A 16,881-nucleotide genomic window follows, 5' to 3' on the forward strand; every position below is an offset into this window, starting at 1 on the left:
TATCTTTGAGAACTTGAATAAAAAACTTCGGTAACAAAAGACTGGTCTTTTAAGTACTGCAGAAAAAGAGTGCTGCCGAAAATAAGCATAACTTATCAAAAGAACAAAAATCAGCTGCCATTAGGGGCACACCTTAAAAGTTCTTAGCACACAGCAATTCAGCAAGTATAAACTAGTGGTGACTATTTTCTGTCAAAGTTTAAACACTAGTTGTTGCCTCACACAACACTTTTTGATGCATTTGTGGCTTTAAGGAAACGACCACTTTTCAAAATATCGCCAGTTGTAGGACTACATATAAATTCAGAATGGCATAATCTTAAACTTTAAAAGAGTACAGTGGAATATGAACATTTAAACTTACTACTTGACACCATACAAAGGAAAAAGGTAAGAGGCCTCCTTTGCTAAAACCACTAGTGTTCCAGTACTGGAAGGCAGCTGTTGTTACCCTGCCTTTTCTTTTGTTGTGCTTAATCTCATGTCAAGTCATTCAACCAACTCAAAAGCGATGAAGACATAATTGAATCAACCTGAACTAAATCAGATCTACTGTTCTTAAATAGCTATATTCTGTTTACTGATTCTAAAATATCACGAAATGTATGAAATGAAAACCTTAATACTCGCAACAAGTTCTCTTCTGCTCTGGAATCAGTAATCTATTGCAACTATTTATTTAATGCATGCTGAGGAATGTTTAAAGCCCTATAGGCTGATTTCAGAAAGATACATGGAGGCTTGAAAAAATGTAAGACGTCAAAACCCCTGAAAACGCTATCCTGGGTGGGGGTGGGTTTTATTTTTTTCTAAATTAGGTGGCTAATACTGTAGCAAGCAGACTACTGATAGAGCAAGAACTGGCAGATCTTTCTTATTCAAGTCATTAACTAAACCTTCAGTAGAAACTCCCCCGCTCTTCCAACATCTCCACCCACCCCTTTTTCCTCTCTCCTCGTTTCTCCCCTCCCTCCCCCAACCTCCGTTCCACTGGCTGGAAGAATGTAAATTTATCCTATTTCCTGGGCCCTACCCTTTACATTGTTAAAAGGCTAAACAACGATGCAGACGAGGGAGTTCAACTTATTCCAGCCTCGGTAAACTACATGTAAAAGTTAGAGAAAATGGCGTGAAAGCATTACCCAGGACTGTAATCCTAAAAGCCCCTTGCAGAAACAAAACCACCCTCCACCAAACAACAGCATGTAATCATTGGTCAGCAAGTCACTGCCTGCTATTCAACTTGTAATTAGGAGCTTTCCTCCTCCCTGGGTTTTCCAAATCATATCACACATAGTTTAAGGTCCGATCAAGTGCGAAAAAGATATTCTAGTTTATTTGGAAATACATTACCCTCCCACCACCCCCTCCCTAAAAGAAACTTCCCTTTAAAGCATTAGTGTTTTCCCCTTCGTTTCTATTTTCAGTGTGCTCCAGATCCCCCCCTCCGTGCTTCCCAGTGGAACGAGTTATATTTTAAGCTTTCAAGGTCACTTAAAAAAGAAAATGGGGGGGTTCCATAAAAACCTGCTCACATACAGTAAACGAAACCTTCCGAATAGCTTTTCATCAGTAAATCGATAACCCGCATAGCGATGTACCGGTGACCACTTCAAAACTATTACTTTAATTCAAATACTTACGGAGTTGCCCACGAGAGGGGCTCATTAAAGTGCCTATGGGGAACTGAGACTGCTTTATCTTCCCAAAAACAACCACCACCAGCCCCCCAGAAGCCGGAGATAGAAGAGTTTAACTATGTTTCCTAAAGACAGTCAAAATGACCGAGGTGAATTCTGAGTCAGTTGAGCGTTTCATTCTTCCTCGTCTGAAGCTCTCTATTGTTGTTGTTAACGCCTGTTAGGGCTTATTGTTTTGCTTTCCTGGCTCCCCATCTCCAAGTACTACACACCGCCATACAGATCGATCAATCAATCAATCAATCGTGTTTAAATGATGATGATCGGAAGGTGGGTGAACTCCCAACCTCCCTCCCTCCCAACCCCAAGGGCAGGCGAGAAACAAAAAGAAGCTGGCCCAAACGGATCGATAAACTTTTCATTAATACCTCGAGTCGCTCTCCCACCCCGAGATCAACATCCCCCTTACAAAGGAGCTGTAAACACCACCACCACCACCACCCCCCAAAAAAAACTCATCTGGATTATTTCCAGGAGTGTGGTCCGACTGAAAAAGTATTTCCATCAAGCAGTGCATAAGGGCAGACGTTCGTTTAGACAAGTGAAATCATCATTATCAATCGTATTTATTGAGCGCTTACTATGTGCAGAGCACTGTACTAAGCGCTTGGGAAGTACAAATTGGCAACATATAGAGGCAGTCCCTACCCATCAGTGGGCTCACAGTCTAAAAGAGGGGAGACACAGAACAAAACCAATCTTGGGGGAGGCTGAGAAACAGGGCTGAGAATTGGGGGGGGGGAGGGGGCAGTGGAAGATGAGAGGTTATGTTGCTAACTTGTACTTCCCAAGCGCTTAGTACAGTGCCCAGCACATAGTAAGCGCTCAATAAATACTATTGGATGGATGAATGAGAGGGAAGAAGGGGGGGGCAAAGGAAGGGAGACCCCCCCCAGAATGGGTATATCAGGAAAGGGTGGGGTTGTGGGGGGGGAAGGGAAGGAGAAAAACAAAATCAGAGGCAGTGAACTTCAGGGGGAGAGATGGTTTTTATCCTCTGCGGCAGGTCCACACCCTATTATTTATCGCAGGCCCCCTCCCCACCTAACACGCCCCCCCCCCCCCCAATTTACCTGCTCCTCTGCCATTTCCTCTCCCAGCGGCGGCCAGGATTAAACTGACACCACACGAGTTAAGGGTTTGAATGAGGAGCAAAGGGGTGGAGTGGGGAGGAGACAAGAGGGAGGAGGAGGAGGAGGAACAGAGGTGGAGAGGAAAGAAGACAAGGAGTTGCTCTGCCTTTTGTGTTGCTACCTCATGGAGATCACCCCCCCCTCCCCTTCCCCATTCCTACTTCTTTATCCCAACTAGTCCCTTCCCTGAAAATCCCCCCCTTCTAGGGAGATCGAAGGGTGCACACTGGACCCCCCCACCCCCACCCCACCCCACCCCACGGTCGGAATTTTCTAACTTTAAATGGCCCGCAGAGGGCGATTAATGGGGCGAGGAGGAGAAGGCCCAGGCCTTAGGGCTCACCTCACAACGCGGGGGCCCGGGGGGGGGGGGGAGAAAGGGCAGAGGTGAGGCGGGAGGGCGCCCCCTAGTCCTCCCCTCGGTACTACTGCAGCTCCATCGCAGTTGGACTGTTTGTAAAATGGTTAGGGTGCAGCTGTTGGTCCGGTGCTACAGCAGCTCCACCGCGGTTGGACTGTTTGTAAATTGTCAGGGTGCAGCTGTTGCTCCCGCCTGTCCTGTCCTCCGTCCTCACCACCGTGTGCTCCTCCCGCCGCCCCCTCTCCACCCCTTGACGCGGCTCCCGGCCCGGAGAGCCCCGCCTCTCTCTCCCTCCCTCTCTCTCTCTCTCTCGCCGCTCCTCCTCGCCCCCCCCTTCCCACCACGTGACCCGCGGGGACTCGAAGGCGCCCCCGCCGGCCGAGGACGGGAACGCGCCTGTACATCATCATCGTCAATCGTATTTATTGAGCGCTTACTATGTGCAGAGCACTGTACTAAGCGCTTGGGAAGTACAAATTGGCAACATAGAGAGACGGTCCCTACCCAACAGTGGGCTCAAAGTCTAAAAGGGGGAGACTTTAATAATAATAATTTGGTATTTATAATAAATATAATGTAATATAATATATTTATAATTTAATAATAATAATGGCATTTATTAAGCGCTTACTATGTGCAAAGCGCTGTTCTAGGCCCTACTGAGAGCTCACCTCCTCCAGGAGGCCTTTCCAGACTGAGCCCCTTCCTTCCTTTCCCCCTCGTCCCCCTCTCCATCCCCCATCTTACCTCCTTCCCTTCCCCACAGCACCTGTATGTATGTATATATGTTTGTACATGTTTATTACTCTATTTATTTATCTTACTTGTACTTATCTATTCTATTTATTTTATTTTGTTAGTATGTGTGGTTTTGTTCTGTCTCCCCCTTCTAGACTGTGAGCCCGCTGTTGGGTAGGGACCGTCTCTATGTGTTGCCAACATGTACTTCCCAAGCGCTTAGTACAGTTCACTGCACACAGTAAGCACTCAATACAATTGATTGATTCCTCTCCCCCTCGTTCCCCTCTCCATCCCCCCATCTTACCTCCTTCCCTTCCCCACAGCACCTGTATAGATGTATATATGTTTGTCCATATTTTTTACTCTATTTATTTATTTATTTTATTTGTACATATCTACTCTATTTTATTTTGTTGGTATGTTTGGTTTTGTTCTCTGTCTCCCCCTTTTAGACTGTGAGCCCACTGTTGGGTAGGGACTGTCTCCATGTGTTGCCAATTTGTACTTCCCAAGCGCTTAGTCCAGTGCTCTGCACATAGTAAGCGCTCAATAAATACGATTGATGATGATGATGATGATAAAAGGGGGGAGACAGAGAACAAAACCAAACATATATCTAGTCCTGGACAGAACCCTCCAACCTTCTGAGAGTTTGCCTCACGGTATCCTGGAGTTCATGGAGGGGACTCCTTAGTGCCTTTGTTTCTTGCTTTTTTCTTTAAAATGGCATATTCTAAGCACTTACTATGAACCAGGCGCTGTACACTAAGCGCTGGGTTAGACACAGCCTAGTCAGGTAAGACACAGTCCCTGTCAGTCTTAATCCCAGTTTTACAGATGAGGCAACTGAGGCCCAGAGAAGCCAAGTGGCTTGCCCAGCAGCACCCGGAAGGCAAGTGGCGGTGCCAGGGTTAGAACCCAGGCCCAGGCTCTCTCCACTGCTTTTTTTTTTTAATAGCATTTATCCATTCATTCATTCATTCAATTGTATTTATTGAGCGCTTACTGTGTGCAGAGCACTGTACTAAGCACTTGGGAAGTACAAGTTGGCAACGTTAAGTGCTTACTATATACAGGGCACTGTTCCAAACGCTGGGGAGGTAACAAGGTGATCAGGTTGTCCCGTGGGGGGCTCACAGTCTTAATCCCCATTTTCCAGATGAGGTAACCGAGGCCCAGAGAAGTGAAGTGACTCATCATACTAATAGCATTTATTAATAATGATGGCATTTCTTAAGCGCTTACTATGTGCAGAGCACTATTCTAAGCGCTGGGGGGGGGGATACAAGGTGATTAAGTTGTCCCACACGGGGCTCACAGTGTTCATCCCCATTACAGATGAGGTCGCTGAGGCTCAGAGAAGTGAAGTGACTTGCCCAAGGTCACACAGCAGACAGGTGGCAGAGTCAATCCATCAATCAATCAATCGTATTTATTGAGCGCTTACTGTGTGCAGAGCACTGGACTAAGCGCTTGGGACGTACAGTTTGGCAACATAGAGGCATTCCCTACCCAACAGCGGGCTCACAGCCTAGAAGGGGGAGACAGAGAACAAACCAAACATACTAACAAAATCAAATAAATAGAATAGATATGTACAAGTAAGATAAATAGAGTAATAAATATGTACAAACATATATACATATATACAGGTGTTGTGGGGAAGGGAAGGAGGTAAGATGGGATGGAGAGGGGACAAGGGGGAATATATATGTATGTACATATTTATTACTCTATTTATTGATTGATTGATTTTACTTGTACATATCTATTCTATTTATTTTATTTTGTTAGTATGTTTGGTTTTGTTTTCTGTCTCCCACTTCTAGGCTGTGAGCCCGCTGTTGGGTAGGGACTGCCTCTATATGTTGCCAAACTGTACTTCCCAAGCGCTTAGTCCAGTGCTGTGCACACAGTAAGCGCTCAATAAATACGATTGATTGATTGATTTTAGGCCCTACTGAGAGCTCACCTCCTCCAGGAGGCCTTCCCAGACTGAGCCCCTTCCTTCCTCTCCCCCTCGTGCCCCTCTCCATCCCCCATCTTACCTCCTTCCCTTCCCCACAGCACCTGTATATATGTTTGTACATATTTATTACTCTATTTATTTTACTTGTACATATCTATTCATTTTATTTTGTTAGTATGTTTGGTTTTGTTGTCTGTCTCCGCCTTTTAGACTGTGAGCCCCGTGTTGGGTAGGGACTGTCTCTATACGTTGCCAACTTGTACTTCCCAAGCGCTTAGTTCAGTGCTCTGCATGCAGTAAGCGCTCAATAAATATGATTGATTGATTGATTTTAGGCCCTACTGAGAGCTCACCTCCTCCAGGAGGCCTTCCCAGACTGAGCCCCTTCCTTCCTCTCCCCCTCGTCCCCCTTTCCATCCCCCCATCTTACCTCCTTCCCTTCCCCACAGCACCTGTATATATGTTTGTACATATTTATTACTCTATTTTACTTGTACATATCTATTCTATTTATTTTGTTAGTATGTTTGGTTTTGTTCTCTGTCTCCCCCTTTTAGACTGTGAGCCCCGTGTTGGGTAGGGACTGTCTCTATACGTTGCCAACTTGTACTTCCCAAGCGCTTAGTACAGTGCTCTGCACACAGTAAGCGCTCAATAAATACGATTAATTGATTGATTGGGGAGGTTACAAGGTGATCAGGTTGTCCCACGGGGAGCTCAGTCTTAATCCCCATTTAGGTGAGGTAACTGAGGCCCAGAGAAGTGAAGCGACTTGCCCAAAGTCACACAGCTGACAATTGGCGGAGCCGGAATTTGAACACAGCGCTTAGAACAGTGCTTTGCACATAGTAAGCGCTTAATAAATGCAATTAAAAAAAAACCCATGACCCCTGACTCCAAAGCCCGGGATCTTTTCCACTGAGCCACGCTGCTTCTGTACATATTTATTACTCTATTTCACTTGTACATATTTAGTCTATTTCTTTTATTCTGTTAATGTTTTGTTGTCTGCCTGCCCCTTCTAGACTGTGAGGCCGCTGTTGGGTAGGGACCGTCTCTATATATTGCCAACTTGGACTTCCCAAGCGCTTAGTACAGTGCTCTGCACACAGTAAGCGCTCAATAAATATGAATGAATGAATGAATGAAGGCAAACTCCTCGCCCTCGCTTACCACCACGTGACCCGCGGGGACCCGAGGGCGCCGCCGCCGGTCGAGGACGGGAATGCGCCTCTACATATTTACTTCTCTGCTTTTCTTGTACATATTTTATTCTATTTATTTTATTTTGTTAATGTCCTGGTCTCTCCTTCTAGACTGTGAGCCCGCTGTTGGGTGGGAACCGTCTCTATATGTTGCCAACTTGGACTTCCCAAGCGCTCAGTACAGTGCCCTGCACACAGTAAGCGCTCAATAAATACGAATGAATGAATGAAGGCCAGCTCCTCCTCGCCCTCGCTTACCACCACGTGACCCGCAGGCGCCGCCGCCGGCCGAGGACGGGAACGCGCCTCGATCGGGAGCGAGCCCGCCCCCCCCCCCGCCTCTCTGCGCACGCGCGCCTTCGTCCCCCATTAGGCCGGTGGGAGCCACGCGCCCCGACCGTTTGTGACAGGTAGAGGGGGGGCTACTGCGCATGCGCAGAGGCCTTCCTTGGCCATGATGTGCTTCTCCTCAGGGATGAGGAGAAGGCGGAGCTAGGACTCCTGCGTCTTTTATTTTTGCCTGACCCATCATCCCCTCACCTGAACATTGGGGCAGAAAATTCAATAAAGCTTTCAATCAAGGGTGTGGGAAGCATTTGTCACAGAGCTCACCTCCCTTCCTTTAAAGAAGCCATAATAACCTTTTTTTTTTAATAAAAGTAGCAACTCAAGCATAAACTAATTTGCACAGTTGATGACTCAACCGTTTCCTTTAGCTTAGGAGAGTCAGCTACTGCACTCAAGACATTTAGTCCCTGTCACACTCCTGAACACTATGTTGTTTCAATTCGTTTGGACGTCATAATGGCGACCAGTATTAATCATTTCCAGCGGGTTGGACTAAGGGCCCGGATAAGCAGAAGGACTGGGGGTTGGTTTCTTGGAGGGTAAAGTTTGGTATGAGTTGCAAAACACAACAAAAATGCTCTAGTTAGTCGCTACAGGAAGAGGGGGATGTGATGATGAAGGAAGGAGAAAACCAGATCTCTTTCCTGCTTTTTCCTATAATTTTTTCGTTCTGTTCTGATGTACTTCCCAAGCGCTTAGTACAGTGCTCTGCACACAGTAAGCACCCAAATACGACTGAGTGAATGAATGCAGGGTGGAAGACCGGAGAAGCAGAAAAAGCACTTATTACAGTACAGGCTTTCAAAATTAAATGGAAAAATAAAATGCACAGTATTACCACCGTCCAAGTTAGCGATGGAACCTGACTGAGGCTAATCATCAGAGACCTGTGGCTATGGGGGTGTATTTTTTAAATCAGTAGGGGAACTACAAGAAAGAACCATAGAATATGAGTCAGGGAAGGTTAGCAGAAGAAGATAAAATGCAAGGCCTGGCTATTATTCTACAAAAAGTAAACTAATTGATTATTTACGAAGGTCACACAGCTAGTAGAATCAGGACTAGAACTCAGGTCTCCTTACTACTAGAAAAATCTCTTTTTTATATAATTTTAATACCAGGTTTACTTTTTCTTAATTTCAATAACATTACTTTGGAATATATGTTTAGGGAACTTGTTTTAAATATGAAAAAATTAAATCATATCTACCTCCAGCATACGCAGTTTGCAGACATGGCAAGAATAGAAGCATGCCAGCTTCTATTCTTCAAAAACAATGAGGTGTTTTGCTTGAAGGGGATTTTTCTGCAGACATTTCAAATGTCTTACCAAAACAAATAACACCGAACAGGCATTACTACAACACAAAGACACTATGAACGAATGAAATAAGGCTGAGCCTTAACATAATAACAAATGTAGCAACACTTTATGTGTTAATGGATAACCTTTGAACTCTGAAACCTTGAATGCTGTGAACACAATAGTGTTGTTAGTTGAGGACATTGGTCTGCAAACTTTTTTTGTCTATTTTTTGACACTAAACTACAGAGCTAGTAGAAAAGGGAAAACTCTGATGTAAACTAATTTGCCTAAAAACTAGAAACGTTTCTGTATCTTTGAATGGATGCCAATTGTTCTCAGCAAAATATCTATTTCTTCACTAAGCTACTACAATGTAGCTTCTTAATTTTACATTCAGTTGTGGTTTTAAGAATAGAAAGAGAGCAGTATTGACCGAAATATGTTCTAAAGTGTGCTCTCACAAAGGCATACGGTGCTTTTGTTTTTTGAAAGGGCTTCTACATCAATAGATTATTCTTACAGATCCCGGGAGGGAGGGAGGCTCAAGTACTATTATTCCCATTTATCAGATGAGGAAATTAAGGCCCAGGTTAAGTGATTGGCCGAAGGTCACATTGTACGCCAGTTAGAACTACAACTCAAATCTCCCAACTCCTGAAACTTGTGCTTTTTCTACTGAAGCACATTATTTGGCCCTAAAGCTAATCACAGAGGATTACATTCTGGAAACTTGCCACCAGAATAACCAAGTCACGGTAAAAAAAAAAAAATACTGAGCAGTGTGTGCCGATTATAACAAATACATTCTTGGTGGTTGTTTTTTCAATGGGCACCTAGAGAACTAGTTTTGCACTAGAAAGGGCTTTCACAACACGTGCTTTTTTCCCCAACTTGTGGAAGTTTAACATTACTCACAGGCTTTTAAAGTTTTTTTGAAGCAGCATTTTAAAAGCTAAAATTTATCTTAAATTGAAATGATGAATTCTCCAAACCAAAAAAAACCCCTAATTTAAAAACCTAAAGCCCTCCTTTTTGGCTTTTAATCTGTTATTGTAGCCCAACTATACAAATCCCTTTCCAATGGGATGAGATGGAAGCACAAACAAAATGCAGGTCACCTGACTGCCGCATTTTTACTATGTCTGCTTAGTACAAAGGTTTTGCAGAAATATGTACAATTTGAACATAATGGAATGAAAGTTATACTCTTTTCAAAAAAGATTGTATACATTATAATCAGTAGGAAAATGGTTTAGGAAGTCTAGTTGCAAGAAGAAATCCAGCTGGGGTGGAGAGAGTTGGGTGGAGATAAATAGAAAGTTAAGTAACTATTTCATCAGTTAATACTCAAAATGAGGAATTTTTAACTATGAGTATTAGTCACACCTTGTTTTCCTCCACAGTCATTCTAAAATGCAACCACTAAGACATGCCCAGAGCATGTGAGTGATAAATCGTATTGCATTAACAATGATTTACATCATGTATTATTCCAGGACCACTGCTATCTGGCAATACAGCACAGATTAGCCAGTGTTTCATGTAGTCTATGACTCAGGTCACTTAAAAGCACAGGAAAGACTGTTTTGCATGTATGCAGTTTTGAAAATTAGAACAGTGCTTTGCACATAGCAAGCGCTTAATAAATGCCATCATCATTTTGAAATTCAAACCGGATTAAATGAGCAAAATAGTTGCAGAACAATCAGATGGTCATAGAACAGAACCAGGAAAAAGAGCAATCATTCAGTTATATTTTTTTCTTCATTCAAGAGTGCTTAAAAAAAAGTTGGCTAAAAAGTCATGAAAGTTCAGGGCAGAAAAACAACAGCTAAGAGAAATGAGTAGGAAAATAAAAGTTACACAAACCTGCCAGCATTTGAAAACTACAAAGGACATTTGAGAAGGAAACAGGGACAGCCCTTTAACCCAGCTGAATAGATTGGAATAGGCAGGAATAACAAATGGGACACATGGGAATTAGAGGGCACTAAGCCGCTTTCCTTTCAGTTTTCTAACTCATTTTAACTTATCTATGTATTCTATAACGTTTCACAAAAGTACAGGCAATACCTTGAATAAAGAGGAATCTTCCAGTCTACACAGCAGCAGCCGCCTTCTCTTCCATCAGTGCAGTACTGCTCGAGAAGTACCACATTTAGCAACTTTTCTTGGAATGCAAGAGAAAGGGGAGTGTACCTGAATATATGCCTGTCAACTTTAACACCCTGAGAAAAGCTGTGAACTCCACTATTCATCTAAACGTGGTGTGAAAATTAGGTCTCAGGTCCTCTAAACCCTCCCTTTGGGAAGATACAGAGACAAATACTACTTAACTGGGTCAATTACTATTAATAAAGAGCAAATGTTTCTTGATTTTAAAAGATCAGGTTTGGTTATTTTGTTCCATTAGCAACTTTAATTATTCCCCTATAATTGTTAGCCACCCCTTCTCTCCCACTCTTCCAGGTACATCATTCCCAAATGCATTATCCAAGACAGTATTTTTCAAAAGTAAATATAAAATGAAAACTATCTCTTAAGCATATCAGTATTAGGAAGCAATAGAGACACATTAGAAGAATACTCCCTTTAAAATTAAATTCCTGCTATACACTGTACATCTCTGGAGAACAGTTTAATTTTAGCTAAGATTTTAGGTCTGCTTTAAGAGACTATGTACAGGTTTAAATGTACTTATATTGTACTGATTAAAGAGGCACATTCTATGTCTAAAGACTCTAGTTTATGGAGAAGTGAATCACAGTACCACCTATGACTTCATTTGTTGTTCTAGTAGCTGTGGAAGATTTGGCATAGTGGGTTTTAACCAACACGATTTTTTTTCTTGTATGTGCATGTTCAGGATATTTATTGACTTAAGGCAGTTTAGTTACAGTATGGTCCAGAAGGGACATATCAAGAGATAGAAATTCTGGGGGTTTTTTTCATCAGGGAACCTGTTATGAACCTATTATTTCCTACGAGGGAAATAATGCAGGTAATTTGGAAGTAATTTAACTTCCTTATCCCAAACAAGCAAGCACTGGTTAAAGTGATCACATTTTTTTTTTCTGTAGGACAGGAAAGAAAACCAGAACTACTGACTCCCAGGTTTTTGAGCCGGGTGAATTTAGGGATGGAAAGGGAGAGGAAGAAAGGTAAGATTCTTCAGTAGTACTTAGATACAGAGAGAGGGCTAAAGGGGATTGGGGTGACTGAAGGCCCTTAAGTTGGTGGTAGGGATGGACAGTCACCTTTTCCCTCCATTTACCTTTTCCTATGTCTCTTTCAACAGACATAGGTGACATTTATTGAGAGCCTAGTGTGAGATTTTCATATTTTCTATGATCAGAGGAACAGGTACACATATTTTCTACTAGGGAAAAAATGCTGCAAGTTCAACAAGTCTTTTAATGGTGGAATTCAATTCCTCCCCCAGAGTTCTTATGCATTCTTCAATACAGTGTAAACCCACACATTCCACCCATGCACCACTGAAATGTTTAGATACCTCAATCCTCCTCACAGTCAAGAAGAGAATCTTCTTGAGTAAGTGAGTAACAACACTTCAATGTATTCTCCTTAACACACTTTTCACCATTGAGAACTGGGTCATTCAATTGAATCTTGGTCTTCCTCCTACTTCGATTGTGAGTCCCCTTTCGGACAGGGACTGTGTCCGATTGGGTTATCTTGAATCTACTCCAAAACTTAGTACAGTGCTTGGCACACAGTAAGCATTTAACCAATATCATAATTAATAATGCACAGCTGAACCAGGCTATGGGGAGAACTGCTCTGGGAACAAGGGGGAAATGGGGTTTCTGTCATCTATTTGTTCAAGGCCACAGAAGCCGTGAGGGGTTTAGGAGTTTGTCATGGGGGATGCATGCCTAATACTAAGTCACTAACTCAACTCCATATTCTCTTTCCCTTTGTTCTCCCTTCAGAATGCCCTTTCTCCTCGTATCAGATGGACAATTTCTCTTCCCCACTTTAAAGTCTATTGAAGGCATGTCTCCTCCAGGAAGACTTCCCTGACTGAACCCTCCACTCCTCTTCTCCCACTCCCTTTTGGGCCGCTCATACTTGCTCTTTCATTCAACCTCTCTCCCTTCCCCACGGCACATATATATACACCAGTGAGCCCATTATTGGGTAGGGACCATCTCTATATGTTGCCGATTTGTACTTCCCAAGCACTTAGTATGGTGCTCTGCACACCGTAAGCGCTCAATAATTACGATTGAATGAAAGGATATCTGTATATATCAGTAATTTATTTATTTTTTATGTATTTATATTAATATCTGTCTCTCCCTCTAGACTATGAGCTCGTTGTGGGCAGACTCATGCCTACATGTCTAGAAGCAGCATCGCTTAGTGGATAGAACCATGGTCCTGGGAATCAGAAAGACCTAGGTTCTAATCCCAGCTCTGCCACATATTTGCTGCATGACCTTGGGCAAGTCACTTCATTTATCTGGGCCTCAGTTCCCTCATCTGTAAAATGGGGATAAGTGTGTTAGTCCCATGTGGGGCAGGGACTGGGTCCAACCTGATTAACTTCTATCTACCCCAGTATTTAGAATGGTGTTTGCTACATAGTAAGCACTTAACAAGTACCATAATTATTAATCAGTTTTTAGATGGCAAGCCTCCTGAGGGACCATGTTTAATTCCCACCTGTGTTTTTTCTCCTAGCACTTTTCTCCCAGTGCTTTGCACATAGTAAGCACTTAAGAAATACTATTCCTACCATTTACCAAGTGCTTTGCATACAGATAGGTGCTCAATAAAGACCATTACTTCTTTGACCGATTGATGATTTAACAAGGTCACAAGATTATGTCATAATAGGTCCCGATGATATGCGTCACTGTTGGGTAGGGACCTTCTATATGTTGCCAACTTGCACTTCCCAATTGCTTAGTACAGTGCTCTGCACACAGTAAGCACTCAATAAATAGGATTGATTGATTGATTGATCAGAGTTGAAAAGACCTTGTCTTTTCCTTTCTCTATCACCAACCGAGAAGAAAACTGCATACTAGGTCCATGATTGCCAGGCATGACTTTAGACCTTCGACGTCCCTGAGGCAGGAAAAAAGCCCCATGCAATATGCCAGGCACACATCATAATACAGTGATATCATACAGAAATTTGTGCCTCGGTTACCTCATCTGTAAAATGGGGATATGAGTGTGAGCCCCATATGGGACAGGGACCGTGTCCAACTTGTATCTACCTCAGGGCTTAGAACAATCAATCAATCAATCAATCGTATTTATTGAGCACTTACTGTGTGCAGAGCACTGTACTACGTGCTTGGGAAGTACAAGTTGGCAACATATAGAGACGGTCCCTACCCAACAGTGGGCTCACAGTCTAGAAGGGGGAGACAGAGAACAGAACCAGACATATTAACAAAATAAAATAAATAGAATAGTGCTTGGCACATAGTAAGCACTTAACAAGTACCATAATAATAACATTTATTTATTAATAAATATGAACAATTTGGGAGTGTTTATACTATTTAAATGACATATTTGTAGGGAATTTTTTTGGTTTGGCAGCAAATTTTCAGCAAGCCCAGCTAAATCACCTCCCCTGTCGAAGAGAAGCAGAAAGGCTGGCAAGAGCCCCAGTCATGGGGAGCCCAGCTCTCTTCAACCACACAACCTGCTCTAAGTACTCTCCCTGGACTCAATCAATCAATCGACCAGTGGCATTTATTGAGCATTTAGTGTGTGCAAAGCACTGCACTAAAGCGCTTGGGAGAAGATGAAACAACCAAGTTGGTAGGCACAATCCCTGCTTACAAGAAGCTTACAGCATAGAGAGAGAAATTAAAATAAACTATGGATATGGTCTGGGCAAAGTAGGTGGTGATTCCTTAATGGGGATGAAGACTATGAGCCCCACGTGGGACAACCTGATTACCTTGTATCTACCCCAGCGCTTAGAACGGTGCTTGGCACATAGTGAGCGCCTGACAAATACCAACATCATTATCATTATTATTATTGTAAACTTTTGACACATGAGCTGGAATTTCTGATAACTGACCAACATCCTCACTGAGTTTTTACGTAGTATATGTGGGAGATGAAAGCTAAAGAATTGACTGACAATGTACTGTGCTTGCTTCACATGTATATATGTTTGTACATATTTATTACTCTATTTATTTACTTATTTGTTTTACTTGTACATATCTATTCTATTTATTTTATTTTGTTAATATGTTTGGTTTTGTTCTCTGTCTCCCCCTTCTAGACTGTGAGCCCACTGTTGGGTAGGGACTGTCTGTATACGTTGCCAACTTGTAGTTCCCAAGCACTTAGTACAGTGCTCTGCACACAGTAAGTGCTCAATAAATACGATTGATTGATTGATTGTATGCAGCAAAGCAACTCAATTTCTGGTTGCTCATAAATTCTCCATCTCCCTACAGCCAGGAGACTGATTTGCACTCTCCATTACCTAAATACGACATACAGTAAATAAAATATTCAGTGTTTAGTGTGTTTAACTTTTTTATTATTTTATCTTTCCCAAAATAGTACAAAATTCCATCCAATCTAACTGGTTAAATTCTCAGGCATTTTTTTTAATAAACACTTTTTTTTTAGCAAATCATTGCAAATATCAAGTCGGGATGTCTGTCCTCTTAAATAATCCCCCTTTTATTAAATTTTGCTGATACTTGGGTTTGAAAAGTGCACATAAAATAGCTGGGTTGATTAAAGGAGTTAAAAAGTGATTGCGAATAGTTTCATCTCTCCACCATTCTCAAGTCCAAAAGCCATGTGCAACATTTTAAAACAAGTTATTTGACTCAACTTTTTAAATAGCCTCAATAGAAAGCTTTCACGACTGTTTCTAGGTTTGGCAAGGTCTTAGAATGAATCTTTCGCTCCTGTTTGGCTTCATTTTCCTTTTTATATTCTCTTCTCATTGAATAAACGTTTCCAAAAGGAAACATTTTTTCTAAAGTCCTTCAAAACCAACATGATTGGATTTTATGAAGCAACTAACCAGCAAAAATAGAGAAACACGTATACATTTCAGGGGAGAGAAAATATCCTACGATCCAAAACACTCAATCTTTCCTGGGCTAATTTTACCTGAAATGTAGTTTCATCAGCATTCTTTCAGCAAGAAACAATCAGACAAACAAAAAACTTGAAGGAGATTCAGCTAAAATGTCTGGCCTTAAGCTTCTGTTCCTGTGCACAGTGTTTCATTTACAGGAAATGCCTGCCACACACAAATCTTTGGCTAGTCATTGTCTGGTATTTGCTAGACAATGTTTCGTCATAATCGGGCATACTAAATGAACACAAACCTTTTATGACATCATTAGAAGTACTTTTAAAAACTTGAAGAAGCTAAGATAAAATTCTCCAATTCTCCCCTCTTCCACCCCCGCTCCCACCCCACCAAGAATATACTTTACTTTTGAGTTTGTTACTTCCTCTACACATTTCCAGCTATGAAATACTTTAAATTGTTCGTCGGTACTACTGTTTGCACATGTGGTACTTTGCATAGCTGAACACAATTTATTTTTACATTAGAAATGACTTTCTCTTCTATGACAAATTTACATCATACCACATGACACATTTAAGATGGCCCCTTCTATTTGTGATTTAAAAGAATCTGGAAAGACGTGCTTTCAAAAGAACTAACGATACATTAAAGTATTTCTGAATGTTGGAAACACTGCACAACCCCTGAGGAGATGGACATGTGTTTTAGCTCTAAGCCCAGGAGAACAGGAACTATGTTTTTAGGTATCGTTTGCAAACTCTAACATACACAAATGCTCAAGAAATTATTATCAAAAATACTTTTTAAGCACCTACTAGAACAAGGTGCTTGTTCTAGACTCTGTACAAAGCAAATCAAATGGTCCATTTAAGGCCAGTTATTGCTCCCCTACTTTCATCTTGAAAAATCCCATTTCATATTTAAGCACAAGAGGCTTATTTCTCAATCTTCACACAATAATAATTTTAGCACAGACTCCTTACTCGCACTATGCTGACTCAGAAGGAAGGATTTGGAATTACTTAATCATCACTATCATAGAGCACCATTTC

At 42.0% G+C, this 16,881-nt stretch overlaps 1 protein-coding gene across 3 annotated transcripts in view; it reads right to left on the reverse strand.

The window, feature by feature from the left end:
• The window catches only part of ZNF217 (zinc finger protein 217), a 39,764-nt gene extending 23,831 nt beyond the window's left edge, over positions 1-15,933 (reverse strand). The window contains exons 1-2 of one of the 3 annotated variants that reach the window (XM_038750100.1): positions 15,901-15,933; positions 10,837-10,933 (exon numbers count right to left, since the gene is read on the reverse strand). The gene's annotated coding sequence lies outside the window, so the exon portion shown is untranslated. Of the gene's footprint in view, positions 1-2,773; positions 2,876-10,836; positions 10,934-15,900 lie in introns of those variants that run through there. The other 2 variants (XM_038750101.1, XM_038750099.1) reach the window with 2 other exon arrangements.
• Positions 15,934-16,881: the final 948 nt, after the last annotated feature.

Source organism: Tachyglossus aculeatus, chromosome 8, assembly GCF_015852505.1.
Source record: "Tachyglossus aculeatus isolate mTacAcu1 chromosome 8, mTacAcu1.pri, whole genome shotgun sequence".
NCBI classification, from domain to species: domain Eukaryota; kingdom Metazoa; phylum Chordata; class Mammalia; order Monotremata; family Tachyglossidae; genus Tachyglossus; species Tachyglossus aculeatus.